Raw genomic sequence first — 16962 nt, forward strand, 5'->3', positions numbered from 1 at the left:
AAATCTCTTGACTGTTCTGATTTGCGCTTGATTCCACCACAGAACGACCCCTCTGTGCCTTCGCTTTCCGTGCGTTCTCACCCACTGCTGTGAAGCCAGGCCGCGTTGTTAATCTTTTAGAGCGCTTCCATTTTTGCTTAATGTGAAACAACCTCATGTTCTTAATTATTTTGAGAATTATATAGCATTCTTCATTGCTGTTGTTTTAGCTTCCTCTTGTCATTAGTGTGTGTTTGTATGAGAGGAAAGTGTCTGTCTCTGAAACAGAGCCCGTCTGCCGGCCCGGAGCTTCAGCTGCTGGGTTTGTCCGAAGTTAAGGATACGATTCTTCCCTTAATGTTATCAAGTCATCTTAAAATGCTAGGAAGTTTAGTCTGATTTAAAATTCTACTTTTGTTTGAGTCTAGCTTTGTTATTTATCTTTTAAAAATTTTAAAGCGTCCTGTAATTTGGCGTGTTATGCTGACATTAAAGGAAATGGGGTATTTTTTGAGAAGCGGTGTCAGTGCTTTCAGATGCGCTGTAGCTATGGCAGTGTTAATAGGTATGCTGAGCCCGCTGCTCTGCACACCGACCCACACGCCTTGGTTTTCAGCCCCACTAATTCGGCGTTCACGGCTGTTTGAACTTTGTCAGGCTGAAGTTTGTTTTGACACAATTCCGTGGGAACAAGGTTTGTTAAGCAAATAGAGAAAATAAAGTTACACGGGGGAAGTTTCCTCTCTGTGAGAGAGGAGACTTTTCTAACACTTTGGAAAGAATCATTCATGATTCTTACTCTTTAATACAAACCTGGTGGGACCTTTATCTGCTAAACTCCCATCGTCTAAAAAAATATCATTCCAGAAATATTTTCTGCGTAGACATTTCACACGAGTGGAGCATACACTATATAAAGTGTTGATCTTGTTCTCGTCTCTTAATGCACCTTAAAGACTGTTCTATATTAAGTACATGCAGACCTGCCTCATTCTTTTTATTGGCACATACGGTTCCATTTTATAGGGATACCTTCAACTATCTGTAAAGTTGTCCCTATTGATAGACATATATAGGTTGTTTGAAATATTTTGCTATTTTATGAAAATGCAACAGTGAAGACCTGGATGTCTCTTGGTGAGTCTATCTGAAGTATAAGTTGTAGAAGTGAAATTGTGGTCAAAGGGTCTCTTTGTTTTTCCTGTCATAGATAGTGCCATATTGCCCTCCAAGAGTTTCTACCCATTTGTCTGTTCGGTTTACTAAGTCTTACCTAGTGCTTACTGTGTGCTGGGAACTATTTCATGTGCTTGACAAACATTAGCTTGTTTGATCCTCAGACCAGCCCTTAGAGGTGCTGTCATTATCACCGGGTTACGGATGAGGAGCTGGAGCAGTCGAGATGACGGAACCTGCGCAGGGGCCACGTCCAGTAAGTGGCAAGCTGGAATGTGAACCCAGACAGTCTGGCTCAGAGTCCCTGCCTCATCACGGTGAAGAGGTCAAACGTTTTCACCTCCCCTCATCTGCCCGGTGAAATGCCCATTGCTCTTCACTGTCATTCTGCAGTTTTGTTATTACTAGCTGAGGATGGACACATTTTCAACTGTTGACAAGCCATTTGGATTTTCTTGGTGATCTATCCACTACCTGTTCTTGTCCTTTGCCCATTTTTCTGTTAGGTTGCAAGTATTTTTCTCATTGATTTGTAGGAGATCCTTTGCTTGTGGAGAAAATTAGCCCTTTGTCAAATGTGTCTTAACTGCCTTGTCCTCCTGAGTTGGCTTTTGGCTTTCGACTTAATCAGTCTTTTCCTTTATGGCGTCTGCAACCTAGGTTGCGTTTAGAGAGATATTCTGCAGTCTGAGAGCATTTTTTAAAATCTCACATTTTTTTCTAGAACTTAATGGTTTATTTTTAAAAATTTATGTTAGTTCAAAGAGTAATGTGGGATTTATTTTTTCTAATAATAACCAGTGGTAATGAGATGCATCTATACAAGAATAAAAAACAGACTCCCAATAGATGAGTATTTGATGTCATGCTATTGTGATAGACTCTGTTATGACTCTTGACAGCTGAGCCACGCTGTTAGCCGTGTGGCTCATGTTTATACCATGGCTATTTCTCCTTTTTGCCCAATTTTGCTTTCCCTGAAGTCAATAATTATCTAGCTTTCCTTTGCTTCATTTTCCATGTACTTATCTAATTCGTTCCAAAACTCTCCTCTTGCCTAAATCCCTTTAAGTATATTCCAGTCCATCAGATGCTCAGATATTCTGTTTTATTCTTGAGGAGGTTTGTCTGGGAGTCTTCAGAGCTGCCCTAGTCTGGGCTGGGTTTTTCTCTGGCCTCGTAAGCATCCTGCCATCTTCCCCATAGTGACCCTGGGCATCCCTTTGCCTCTATCACCTGATGTAGGCCCTCTGGCCTGGTCTGCATCACGGGTCTCTACAACGTTACCCTGGGCGTCCTCCTTGCTTCTCTTCCTGAACTCTTTCCCAGCAGACTATGTCTTTCTGTTTCCGCATTTCCCCCCTCATTTTGGGGGAGCCTCTCCTTCAGTGTGTGGAGAGAACTTGTGGGCTGGGTGGAAGATCTGAAAACAGGATGATGGGTTGAAAGGCTGTTTAAGATGCAGTTAAAACTTCGAGGTTGCCTGTGCCTCCTGCTGGGGACAGTGACTTCGCCCTCTGAACCCCTACCTCACCTGTGTTTCTCCTTTTGTCCGCCTCTCAGTGTGGTTATAGTACAGTGTTTGGTTAACTCAGCAGTTGCTGTGTACGTTTTCATCACTTTGTGGAGTGTTCACTGCTGAGCCAGTTACTGACCTATGATTGCTTTCTTCAAAAAACTTTGTATTTCCTGGAGATAATTCATTTCTTAAAAATTTGCTTGATTTTCTATGTACCCATTGCTGATTTTTTCCAAATAATTTCAACAGACCTGTCAATTTTCTTTCAACTAATTTTATCAAACTCTAAAACACACCATATAACCATGCAGTTCCCCCATCCCCTAGAGTACCACCATCTGCAACATGCCCATCCTCAACTGCTGTCTGAATGGGTTATATTCTAAGCTTAGTATTTAGCCATCATTCAGGATTTTTCCTTCACTGTTCTGTTTTCTTGGGCCTACTCTTTTCTGGATGTCATATCTTCTAATTTCATGGTTTACGCCATTGTTTTGATAGAACCATTGTTTTGATAGAACATATACTCAAGTAGCTTTCTCAGAAAGGTACAAGGGAGCTATGTTTCTTTTGAATCTTTGCATGTAAAAATGTCTTTAATGTATGCTTAGATTTGCTTGATAATTTTACTGCATATGGAATTAAAAATTGAAAATATTATTCTTGAAACTTTGAAGACGTTGCTCCATTGTCTTCTAGCATCCTTTGGATGTGATTAATTTTTCTCATTCTCTCTGGAACGTTTGAAAATCACTTAATTTCTCATATTTTAAAGTTTTACAATTTTTGGCATATATCAATGGGTCCATTTAAATTATTTATGCTGGGCATTTGCTTTTAGTTTTAGTCTGAAGACTCTTATCTATCAGTCTGGGACATTTCTTGAATTTTAAAAAATAATTCCTGTCAATTCTTTCTGTAATTCCTATTATTTGAGTATTACAGCTTGTAGAAGATTCTCCTTTAATCTTTTTAAATTTCCATCTTTTTTTGCTCTATTTTCCATGAAATTTCCACAAGTTAACCTTTCAATTAGCTGTAGAAAAACAAAATTTCAGTTATCCATATTTTCATAGCATCTCTCCCTATATTTTGAGACATGAATTCTCTCTGGGGATATTAATTCTGGATGTAAAAAATGTTGCCTCTGCTCCCTGTAACGTCTGTGTCTTTTCAGAAAGCTTTTATCCTCCTCTGTGTTTTGGTCCTGACTTCCATTTCGTAGGCTTTCTTTAAATGTTGCTGATCATTGGCTGTCTATTCAGAGCGAGTATTAAGAGTAAAGTGCAAAGAATCAGACCTGAATCTCTGTGCGTGTGGACAGCGCTGTTGATTGTTGATTCTTCTTTAAAGTGATGAAGCAGAAATGGGTCTTTGTGTTGGAGGCAACCCTCAAATGTCAGTGTGTGTCTTCATTCAGATTCTCCAGAGAATAAATCCACCAGGCCTGCCTGGAATAAGCCTGGGATGAGCTACAAGTATCCAGGAAGCAGGATGGAGGAAGGGGACTCTGGGTCCCGTGAGGTAGTAAGTGGCCTTTTCCTTAATTTCCACCGCATCTCTTGCTACGTTTTCAGCCCTGAATCACATCCTTCTTTCTCACTGTGCCTGTTGTTATATGAGCTTCGGATCTCCCTAGTTCAATTTCTTTGCATAATAAATCTCTTGGTTGGTGGTTGGGCAGATGAGGGAGGGACCTGGGGCTCCAAGGTCCATCCTCTTTGTATCCGACCTGCGTGTCTCCTTTTCCATCCTTCCCCTCACCTTTCCCTCCAGTGGGAGCCTCCCAGGAACTCTGGGTGGGAACTGGCCTATTTGTTGGAACTCCTCTGAGCATCGCTTAGGGTGCAAAACATTGGTTACTTCCCCATGCTTTCCATCATCCGAGAGTCAGTTGAATGTCTTCTCTCTGCTGCTGTATATTTTTGTCTTTTTGAAAAGGTATGTTTACTGTCATTTTGGTAGGATTTTTGGTGGGAGAGGTGATGTAGGCATGTGGTTTATCTGCCATGTTCAACTGAAAGTTCGTTTTATTTTGGCAAGTGTGCAATATAAAATGATCGAAAGATTTACTGCGGAAGCAGTCATTATACCAGACCTAAATCGTTAAAAAAATTATACAAAATTTTTTTCTAAGGGTGCAGATTCAGTCCAATATTTACAGATTAGTCTGAGAATTTATATGATTTGATATTTGCAAGGTTTGCTGTTCAACATACCTGTGCCCCTGCGTGTGTCTGCACACGCACTCGTTCCCATGTTTCTATCTCATTTTTCTATCACACAGAAAATCAAATACAGTCTGACTGAGAGGTTTTTTTTTTTTTTTTAATCTCTAGACCGCAGATGTTTTCACTCTCTCTGTGGGTGCTCGCCAGCCTCACATCAGTTTAGCAGTTCTCTTCTGGGTGGAACAAAGAGAAGATGTCGCTGACAACTCAGGGACGTGGGGCTCCCGTTGTGCTTATTTTGCTGTGTGCTGTTCTGTTGGGTGGGGTGGGAAAAAGTATGAGAATCCCAGTTCTGATTAGCCGTGAATGAGACATTTCTGAGTAGGAATCCAGCAGACACCGGGCTACTGATTTAATTTTGGCTGCCGAAGGAGTTCTTGGTGGCCACGGGGAGGAAGTGATGGGAAGGAGGGAGAAACTGGCAGAAGAAGCAAGGCTCTGAAAATAGGGTGTCATGGGGGTTGGCACAGGGTATGATTCTGGTCTCAGACAGGCTACTTTACCCGTGCCACTGAGTGATGTGACCCCTCGGAATTTCCCCATGACCTCACCTCCCCAGGGGCTGTAGCCAAAAGAACAAGAATCACAAGGCTGCCTCTCGCCGAGCACCCTTAAAATACTCACCCACGAAACCAACAGCTCCTTAAAGTTCAGCATAAAGGAACAGAGGAAAATGACCTGTGAGCCCGTAAGCTGCCCACTTCCTGCTTTTTGTTAGACCTTGGGCAAGTGTGATAGTTTCCATGTTTATTTTTTTGGAAGTGGAGAAGTTGGAGAGAGAAGGAAGTGAGCTAATAGCCAGCTTTTCAACACCGTGCTGAATTTTGCATTTCTTTATACAGTATTTTTGCCAGGCCCTTGACTTTCATTTAAAGAAAAAAAATTCTTTCTCCTTGAACATCTGTGCAAAATCAGACCGGGTAGGGGGTTTGGAGCCCAGTGAGAGTGTGGGATAATTTAGCACATTTCTGAAAGCTGGAGTGAGAGACAGCAGACCCGCTCTATTGTATTGCTCTGGCAGCAACCCAGTATTGAAGGCAGGCTGACAAATTGTGCCAAAAGGATGCATTCCTAGTGCTGCATAATCACATTTTGAAAAATATGCAGTAGATAAGTGGGAAAATATGCATTCTGCTTGCTTCATAAATAAAAGTAGTTAAGGATGTCTGTCATGCTCACGTTGTTTCGCTTGAATGTTGGATCCGCACGTCAAAAAAGCAAACCCAATTCACTCAGTTCACTCAATGAGTCTGGCACCCAATCCCTTCCAAATTCAGCATCCTTTCATTGTGTTTTAGTCTTCTGCATAGCCGTAAGCCAGGAAATCTCATGTTTAATTAGGTCATTTTTTCTTCAGGGTTCTGTCCTTGCAAAGCAGGAGAGGAATTTTTATGGGCAGTTGGTGTAAATAAAAAGTCCATGGCACATTGTTCCATGGTTCACTTAAATTTCAGGTGGTACTCATGAGCATTCCTTAGAAGGAAGTTTGTGTATTTCAGGATATCAGTCACCCTGGGTAAAGTTTCTTCAGGTTTCGATTTTCATTTGCTCTAGGTTTTTGCCTCTCAACCTGGAGTCTTTGAAATCTTAAGGGGTTTGCAACCCTAGAATGCAGGCCTGTGAGGTATTTTCAGGATTTCGGAGAGCTTATAACCAGAATCCCACAGTCACGGGGATTGGGTAGGGGGCCACCTCATTAAGTTTCAATGAACGAAAGCACCCAAGTGCTTTGGCTTGGCCAGATCTTTCTCACCTGGATGTGATAACAGTCTCCTGCTGATCAGAATGCCTTATTGACCATTCATTACATGCGCCTTTAAAGAATGAAAAGGAAATAGAGTTCCTTGTTGTTTTTTTACCAGCCTGGCAGATGTGCGCTTTTGACCAAGGGATTGAGGTTGGGGTGTGATATGGTGGGAGACTAGTTTGAAAGGGACCTCAATCCAGAGAGAATAAAGTATGGCCGACCACAGTTCTAGCTGAAGGCCGCCTGTCCCCACGCTGCTCTGTTCACTTCCCCCTAGTTTGCTGTGTAAGATGGCGCTGGCAGGGGAGGGTTCGAATCCCTATTGGCAGTTATTTAAGCAAAAGTCGGGGTTCCGCCACACCCGGGATCTTGGAGTGATTGTGATGGGAAGGACTCAACTGCCACTGGGCGTGTGGATTCCACTGGAGTCCTGGCTGGCTGCTTGCCAACTCCAGAATCTTTTTTTCTTTTTCTTTTTTGAGGAAGATTAGCCCTGAGCTAACATCTGCTGCCAATCCTCCTCTTTTCGCTGAGGAAGACTGGCCCTGAGCTAACATCTGTGCCCATCTTCCTCTACTTTATATGTGGGACACCTACCACAGCATGGCTTGACAAGTGGTGCCATGTCCACACCTGGGATCCGAACCGGCGAACCCTGGGCTGCCAAAGTGGAACATGCTCACTTAACCACTGCACCACTGGGCCGGCCCCCAGAATCTTTATTTCATACATTAAAAAATACTTAGAGGAAAGACTGGAAGGAAATTGACCAAAACGTTAACAACTTTTGTTTACCAACTGCATACTGGTAAACCAACCACCAAATTTAGCATCGCTTTGCCATGACTGCCTTTCTGCTTTGGTTTTGCAAATTATCAGTAATGAGACTTACTCTGTTATTTTAAAGTGGGACTAAATATATATATCTTTTTAGTGTGTCTTTGGAATATTCTCAAAGGTTGATGACTTGGAACCCTTGACACGGTTCGAGGGGTGCAGCTGGGTGTCGCCTGCCTCAGGAGTTCCACAGCACGTTGTGACAGAAACGATAGTGAGAGCTGCGAGGAGAACCCCAGAGCAGAAGCTTAGAATGTCTGCTTATCACCACCCGAAAGTTTCATATTTCTTCTTTTGTGCAGATTCCAAATGCTTTTGGAAGGCTCGAAGTGAAGAAAATAGCCCTTTGACAGAGCTGATAGAAAGTGAGGAATCTGGGCGGTGGGCTGGTGAGTCACTGTACGGAAGCGTTGTGTTGTTAGCTTTGGCAGAGACAGTTCTCAGAGAAGCTCTGTGAAACGACTCCCTTCTGCGGGGCACTTGAACTCTCTGTCTCGTCTCCTGTCCACTTGCCATTCTCCCTCGTTGAATGGTAACCCACACTTTTAGAGCCCTCACTGTATGTCAGTCATGGTTCTGAACACTTTACATATATTAATTTGTTTCAGAACAACACTGAGAGGTAGGGACCACTACATATGAGGAACTCAGGCACAGAGAGGTCCAGCAACGTGCTTAAACTCACACAGCTGGTAATCAGTAGAGCCATGACTTGAACCCGAGCTGGTTACTGGGTCTGTCCTCTCAGCTGCTACCCTGCCTCTGCCTGGAACCTGGGCCAATGAGGATGGGTGGGTGTGGTTCCAGGTTAAAGTCAGGTTGAAGGTTTTGCTGGAGCGCTCTCTGTCACAGGTGTTTGGGTCACAGACTGCTGGGCAGCTTAGTTTAATTAACTTTGCCCTAACCAACCAGTCCTTATTGAGGCCCCTGTTCTGTTGGCCATTCAGAAACAGGCAGTGTAAGCCATGGTTTCTGTCTTCAAGGGATCCACAGCCAAAGTTGAGATAGGAGATCCGTTCCTATGAAAATCTGCGTAATACATGACCTAGTCCCACGTAAGGAACTCGGTGTGGGTGTGTTGTGTTTGTCTTGGGAGAGGAATAAGTTGCCGTGTTCAGTGAGAGAGGGAAATATGCCCAGAAGTGGGATTGCAGGAGCTCCAGTGTCTCTTTAATCTTCCTCAGCTGGCTCCGTCTCCTAGTCTATAGACTTGTCTTTCCCGTCTTAAAAAACAAAAGCGAACTGAAAAATTTCTTTCCCAAACTTTTCCCTCTATTGGCCAATTTCCTCAGTCTCAGATGGAAATCTTCATTTGCTGCTCAGCTCCCTGACCTCACCTTCATTTTCCAACACATTCTGATAAGGCTTCCAACAGAATCATTCCGCTAATTCCTAATACCTAGAAGTAGTCATATTCAAATATTTTAACTCTCGTTTTTCTCATGTTTATCTTCACAATTAAGTTTTGAAATAATTTGCTAATATAATTTAGATTGGTTACAATTCTTTTTTTTTTTTTTTTTGCTGAGGAAAATTAGCCCTTAGCTAAAATCTGTGCCAATCTTCCTCCACTTTATTTGTGGGTCGCTGCCACAGCATGGCTGATGAGTAGTGTAGGTCCACACCCAGGATCCGAACCCACGAACCAGGGCTGCTGAAGTGGAGCATGCCAAGCTAGCCACTATGCCATAGGGCCAGCCTCTAGATTGGTTACTAATTCTAAATCATTCAGCAGATGTATACTATAAAGTGGTATGACTGTGGCTTTATTTCTCCACTTACTAGTATGGAAGATGAGAAGTAACTTACTCACAGAGTGCCACCAAACACTGCTGCCATGGGATGAGGGAGAAGCTGTATGGGTTACTCTCCTGGACACCCAAGCATCCCCATTTGGAGCAAATGAGATGAACGAGCTTACAGTGTAAAGAACTGTTGATCATTTATCAGTTCTCCCTTAGGGTAGTACTTCTAGATCTCTCTTTCCTTCAACAGTTCGATTTGTTCCCATCTTTCATGTTGCAGGCTTCCTGTTCTGGTTATCTCTGCCTGTTTACAGGTAAGAGGGAGGCACTTCAACAAAAGCTGACTGGAATCGATGAGTGTCGATAGGGCTTGCACACTGCTGGGCCTCTCCTTTGGGTAATTGGGTTGGAACTCATCTTTTTTGTTGGGGACCCCAGGTTCAGTCTCCACAGAAGGGAAATGCCGTGCTCCTACCAGGCCAAGAGGGTGGGAGGTTTTCCAGATCTCAGCTGGGCCTCCCGTGTTCACCACCCCCTGTTTGCAGGGGTACCTGATGCCTGCAATTCCTGAGCTTTCCAGAGTTTTGTCTTGGAATTAGTGTGCAGCTTCTTGTCATCTCTGTCTGCAGGCCTAGGGTCCAGCTTTCTGCTAAGTCAGTTGACAGTGGTCAATTCACTTTCTTTCTTCTAAAATTTTATTGATATTCTTTTTTTCTACTGTCTCTTTCTTCTGACTCCTTTTGTTGGGACCCTGCCTCTTAATTTAATTATCATTGAGGTGGGGATTGGAGACGGAATAGAGGCGAATGTCTGATGTGGTCTGCTGCGTTTAACTAGGAGTGCTCGTGGGCTGTCTTCACTTGGTGAGGATGTTCCCGAGACGCTTGTCTTCCTTCCTAATGTGCATTTTAGCGTCTGTGTGTGATCAAGTGTATGATTCTACTGTACTTTACTGTACCAATCCTCTATTGTTAGGCATTGTGTCGCTAGTTTTTTGTTAGTATAAATAACCCTCCATTTTAATATCTTTATTTATATACGTTTTCCTGTCTTTGTGATTGTTTTTCTTCGATTCTTGAAAATAGAAATACTGTGTTAAAATAGATTAGAAAATTTTAAGACTCTTGACTGCCTCTTTCCAGCTTGCTTTCTCGAAGAGTTGTGCCAGTTTCCGTGTCCACCAGGCATGAGTGAGTGGACCCATTTCATTGCAGATCACACTTCTTCCTCCCACTCTGGGCACAGATGTGCCTCCTGGGTGGAAAAAAAAAAAATGGAGTGAGCCAAATTAACTCTAGGAATTGTCAGCCCACATGCTGTGAAACCTTGGCCGCCTAGGGTCCCATCCTGGCTCGGTGACCTTGAGCAGATCACTTAACTACTCTGAGTTTTAGTTTCATCCTCTGTAAAATGGAGATAATAGGAATAATAAGAAGTAAATAGACTTAAATTTAGATTTTTGCCTGACTGGTAGGAATGGAGAAGAGCAGCACCAATAAAATTAGTGTTTTAGGTGGTAATGATAAGATTTTCTTTGTTGTTGTTAAAAAGTGACTTATTGGGGGAAATGATACATTCTTATTACAAAAAAGGTCAAACAATACAAAAAAGTACAAAGAAGAAGTTAAAAAAAAAACCCTTACCTCAAATTTCACCATTTAGAAATAATATGCTTAACATTTTGTGAATTCTGTCTAGGACTTGTCACGGGCATAGTTAGAAGGACGGATGAGATCTTACCATACGTGTTATTTTACTTAAAGGTATAAAATAAAATTGGCTTTGATTAAAGCAAAGAAAAAGAAATTGAAGCAAGATTTAAAGAATTTTTTTTCCTCTGCTTTTTCTCTCCAAATCCCCTCCAGTACATAGTTGTATATTTTAGTTGTGGGTCCTTCTAGTTGTGGCATGTGGGATGACACCTCAGCATCGCCTGATGAGTGGTGCCATGTCTGTGTCCAGGATCTGAACCAGAGAAACCCTGGGCCACCGAAGCAGAGCGCGAGAACTTAACCACTCGGCCACAGGGCCAGCCCCTGAAAGAATTGTTGACTTCTTCGCTATGAGGGAGATGAGATATCTTTTAGAAACTAAATTCATGAGAAAAGGTGATAAAAATGTTGAGAGTGGAATAATTTGGTATAAACTACTTGTTTTAAATGGAGACGTACTGACTTCTCCTTTGAAAAGTAAAAAAAATAGCTCTGACCTGGTGCCACCTCTCTTCCCCCCAGTTCCAAATTTCTATCAATGTTGAATTTTACAGTGGAAGGGATGGCAACGTTTATATTCTGCTGTAATATCACAGTTCCTGTAGTTCTTTTACTAGTCCTTTTTGGGATGGATTCAGTACTTATCATCAGTTTTTTACTGTGGTTTTGCAATTCCTGAGTTTTTTAAAATTTTGATTCCTTCTAGGTTGGCTGGATTTCATTGACAAATTGCAGTCCTCATGGGTACCGTGTTCTCTTAACTGCTTGAGAATGGCTTTTCTTGTCTTTATTTTTGAAGGACCGTTTGGCTTAGTATCAAGTTCTTGGGTCACACTTTCTTGCCCTCAGAATTTCAGACATTGCTCTTTATTCTTTTTTAGCATTGGATATTTCTGGAGTAGAAAGCTGGGGCTAGGTTCATGTTTTTCTCGCTTCCATGTGACCAGCTTTTTCCATTGGACGTGCCTGTCAGATTCTTTCTTTTTGGAGTTTAGAGCTTTCCCAGCATTGTGTGGGCATTGGTGGTTTTATGTCACTTTCCTGGGACTTCGTGTACCATAATATCTGTAGAGTCAAGTCGGTCTTTGTATCAGAAAATTTTCCTCTATTAGATCTTTTAATATTTTTGCACATATTTTGAAAACTATTCGCTTTTCAAGAACTATGGTTGCTATGGTCTGTCTCCCTTGTCTTCCAAATCTAGCGTTCGTTCTTGTAATCATTTATGTATCTTTGTTTCTTTCTATTTAATTTTGAGTGATTTCCTCAAGTTTGCTCCTTATGTCTCTTTGTTCAGGATGTGTGGCTGCCATTCTGTCGTTTTATTTTAATTCATTTCTTCAGCTCCATCACTCCATTTAAAATCTCTTAGATTAATGATAATTCTTGGAAACTTCATATATAGTCTCTGAGCCTCTTTTGTTAGAAAGACCATTTAATCTTTAATATTTTTGAGATAATGGAAAAGTGTCTTTTTGAACTCTTAGTCTGTTACCTTTGCTGATTTCCAGGGCCGTCTTCGCGGTATGTGACCTGAGCATTCACGTGGGGCCCATGCTTAGATTACTGCTCTGCTTTCGCTGTCTGGAAATTCTTAATAATTTTGGACCAACAGGCTCTGCAGTTTCGTTCTGTAGCCACTCCTGTTTATTTTTACAGCACGTGTTCTTATCTGCCTGTTGCCCGTGTTCCTACTCCGTGATTACTCATATTTGAATGAGACTGAGCTATTTGCTAAGAAGACTGATGTGTGGGATATATTGAGGGTCGGAAGGCTGGGGTGGGGAGCATTGTGAACCATCCACTCATGTTCGTTGCGTCCACTATCCTTTTACCAATTCTTTTATTTCTTTTACCTTGAGAATAATCTTCCTTCAGTTTTGACAAGTATTTTAACAGGTCATTTTAAAGTTACATGCTATAATAAGGGTGTGGGAGATTATTTGATCATTGGAAAATTGTTCACACTGTATTAAAATTTAAAAGCAGTTTATAAAACAGTATGTACAGTATGATCCTGTTTTTGCTTTTTAAAAAAGTATGACTGTGCATTAAAAAATATTGGAAGGTGGGGCTGGCCTGGTGGCACAGCGGTTAAGCATGCACGTTCTGCTTCTTGGCGGCCTGGGGTTTGCCGGTTCAGATCCCGGGTGCGGACATGGCACCGCTTGGCAAGCCATGCTGTGGTAGGCATCCTACGTATAAAGTAGAGGAAGATGGGCACGGATGTTAGCTCAGGGCCAGTCTTCCTCAGCAAAAAGAGGAGGATTGGCAGTAGTTAGCTCAGGGCTAATCTTCCTCAAAAAAAAAAAAAAAAAAAAGAAGAAGGAAAAAAATACCAAAATACCAGAAAATACCAGTTATTTCCCAGATTTCTGAAATCCATTCTACTCTTGCCTGTGGTGATTTTGGGTAGTGGGGGCAGGCTCTGTGTCGTTTAGGGTGTCTCAGTAATAATCTCTAAGAATGTGTAAGAAACTCCCCTTTCTAAAAGATCGTTTCAGTTCCCCTACCTACTCTGTTTTTGTGGATTGAAGTAAAATTCATTCTTATGTTTTTATTCAACTATTAGGTTGGTCATCTTTAAGCTTATGGCTAGTTTTTAAGGTACATCAATTCATTGATGAGATGCTTTGAATGGGAAAGAACGAGTTTAACAAGCAGCTCTCTTGAAAAATAAATACAACCCTCTGGTTGATGGAAAATATTCCCACCCTGGTGGATTCAGGCTCCCAACGTGGCATCATTGAGCACAGAGTTAGAAAGGGGTGTGCAGGAGCACGCTGCTCTATAAAATTGTCACTATACAGACACAATATGCAAAAGTAAGCTCAAGTATGGATTATGGTAAAAATGTAGGAAATTAATTAGAAAGTGATGACATTTGAGTATTTATTACCTTTGCTTTTAATATAATTTAAGTGTAACTTTATATAGTTTTGTTTTTAATAATGTCTTTATTTAATAACTAGCTGGTAAAAATTCCTGAAAATTTAACAGTAGTTCTCACGAGTGGGTAAACAGACTGGCTCCAGCAAACCACCGGAAAGGACTCTTGACAGGACAAGTATAGTAAAGAATGCCAAGCATTCAGGCATTGGGGTTAATCTGGTTGGTTCAGAATTGTATTGTGGGGTGGCTTGCTTTTCTGTTTAAGGTTCCGTGTGATCAGAATACCAGTAGAAGACTTGGGGAAATAGTCAAGTACTCTGCTTCTTGTTAAATGATTTCTTGGGAGCCGGCCCGGTGGTGCAGCGGTTAAGTTCGCACATTCTGCTTCGGTGGCCCAGGGTTCACCGGTTCGGATCCCGGGTGCGGACGTGGCACCACTTGACAAGCCATACTGTGGTAGGCGTCCCACATATAAAGCAGAGGAAGATGGGCATGGATGTTAGCTCAGGGCAAGTCTTCCTCAGCAAAAAAGAGGGAGATTGGCGGCAGATGTTAGCTCAGGGCTAATCTTCCTCAAAATAAATAAATAAATAAATTAATTAATTAAAAGAAAATGATTCCTTGGCAATAGGATGGTATCTTTCTGAGTGGACATCATTCCTGGAAAGTGACATACATTCCTTCACGACCTTTTTAATATATCCCTTTGATTCTTTGATTCTCTGACATTTATTCGTTCATCTTCTTTTGTTGTGGTGGTAAAATATACATGACATAAAATTTACTGTTTTAACCAGTTTTAAGTGTACGGTTCAATGGCATTAAGTACGTTCACATTGTTGTACAAGCATCACCACCATCCATCTCCAGAATTTTTCATCTTCCCTACAACTGAAACTGCACCCATTGAGTAATGACTCCTCGTTACCCCTCCCCCAGCCCGTGGCAACCATCATTCTACTTTCTGTCTCTGTGAATTTGCCTTTTCTAGGTACTTTGTATAAGAAGAATCATGTGATATTTGTCCATTTGTGTCTGGCTTATTGCAGTCAGCATACTGTCTTCAAGGTTCATCCGTGTTGTATTATGTGGCAAAATTTCTTTCTTTTTCAAGGCTGAATGATATTCCATTGCACATTCTGTTTATCCAGTCATCTGTTGGTGGACACTTGGGTTGCTTCCACCCTTTGGCTATTGTGAATGCTGCTGCTGTGAACATGGATGTATGACTTCTGTTCAAGTCCTTGCTTTCCCTTCTTTTGGATATATACCTAGAAGTGGAAATGCTGGATCATATGGTAATTCTGTGTTTAATTTTTTGGGATATCACTATACCATTTTATACACTCATTCGTCATTTTTGGACCTGGAAACTAATATAGCTTTCTGAAATGATTGCATTCTTGTTGACTGTGTCCTTTTCCATGCAGATAGCATCTCTTTCGATAAGGTTTATCTTCTGTGATGGTGTTCCTTTTGACACATCCTATATTTGAATGTCTAAAGTGTGATGTGATTACCTAATTAAATGTAAAGATGTTATCATAGCATGAATCTTAATATGACACGTGCCAAAGAGAGAGAGAGTATGCTCTGAGCACCCAAATGGAGAAGAGCAGGAAAAATTTCATGGAGGACATGGCATTTGAGATAATCTTTGATAAAAGAGCAAAATGTTGCCAGGCAGAGATTTGGAGAAGAATGATGAAGGCAGAGGTAAGGAAAGGGGCTGTGTCCTGAGGGGAGAGAGAGAAAAGTCTAGAAAGGTAAGTTTGGGTCACCTTAAGCGACCTTGAATGTCAGGCTAAATAATTTATTCGATTTTGTAGGTAATGAAAGAGAGCTACGAAAGGCTTTTTAGTAGGCGAGTCACAATTGTGGTTGTGTTGAAAACATTTTAATCTGGGCAGTCGGATGGGGATTACCATGTGGCACTGGAGACCACAAAAGCCACTGGGCTGTCGAAATAATCTAGCAGAGAGGTGTGATAGGGAACTGAAAGTTAGTTTTCTTATTCTCATTTTCCTCTTGTTGCTGTATGTCCATGACCAGAGTTTTGTTCAATTTTGTCTATCACCTTTTTATCTTTATTTACATCATTCTATTAAATATGACATATAATGTGTATGTCAAAAATTCTTTAGGGAGTCAATTAAATCATTAAGACAATTAGTTGTGACTTGAGAAAAATAAAATAAAAATCCTGAGGTGAAAGTGTTTAAATGTGGTATTTCGGTCTGTGAGAACAAATATTCTCCTGGCTCCAAAGTTCCTTCCAGGGGTGTGGTGTTTGATCTGGTGCATGTGAGTTGGTGGTTTTACCGACTTGAACATGGCTGTTGGTCATCCTCCTGGGTGTGGACACTTCTGGGGAGGCTGCCCTGTCTTTCACTTTTCACCAGGACCCACGAGGGCAGGGATTCTATTTGGTTCACAGCTCTATCCTAAACGTCTGGAACAGCTCCTATAAGAAAGAAGCCTCAAGGAGTATTTGTTGAATGAATGAAGTTTCAAGATAAAAGGTGAGGGTAAGATATCTTAAAGGTTTATAGTAATCCCCTTGTGCCTTCACTACTTCCTGAACTGCTCAAGTTTTCTTGAGGGCCCGATGTGGGGCTCACTGTGACCATGAGGACAGTGAAGGCTGAGCTGCCACAGTTAATGCCCTTTGAAGGATGCCCTTCCTAGCACTGAGTCCCCAGGTAGTTAACAGAGTGTTAAACGGGAGTGCTTGTCCTGGATATCCAAGATACGCCAAGTGAGCCCAGACTAATTCCTTCACTGATGTTGACCTTCTTTGTGATGGAGAAAAGCATCGGCTTCTTGCACTACGATGCTTCCACTGTTGAAACTCCAGGTTGGCCGCAGACTGATATGGCGCTTGGAGGCTTGCCAGCACTGCAGGTGTGGGACTTCATCGGCTTCCCAGCATCCCTGTGCAGGGGGGTGGTGGAGAGAGCACTTCTTCTTCTACTTGTTGTGCGATGCAGGGCTGCTTATCTTCATGTTCCCAGTGAGTGCCCAGGGCTGGGTACCTGATGGGTGCTGGCTGGTGGAGATGGATGTGTTCACTGGGAGTAAGATTTAGGAGACTGGATGGTCAAGTGCGTGAACTCATGCCCTC

The 16962-nt window shown here is 41.9% G+C and overlaps 1 protein-coding gene across 6 annotated transcripts in view; it reads left to right on the plus strand.

The window, feature by feature from the left end:
• The window catches only part of FARP1 (FERM, ARH/RhoGEF and pleckstrin domain protein 1), a 288033-nt gene that overhangs the window by 18231 nt on the left and 252840 nt on the right, over window positions 1-16962 (plus strand). Inside the window, exon 2 of one of the 6 annotated variants that reach the window (XM_070239942.1) lies at window positions 7792-7878. The exons of the other annotated variants lie outside the window; for them this stretch is intronic. The gene's annotated coding sequence lies outside the window, so the exon portion shown is untranslated. The remainder of the gene's footprint in view (window positions 1-7791; window positions 7879-16962) is intronic. 6 annotated transcript variants of the gene reach the window in all.

This window comes from Equus caballus, chromosome 17 (genome assembly GCF_041296265.1).
Source record: "Equus caballus isolate H_3958 breed thoroughbred chromosome 17, TB-T2T, whole genome shotgun sequence".
NCBI lineage: Eukaryota > Metazoa > Chordata > Mammalia > Perissodactyla > Equidae > Equus > Equus caballus.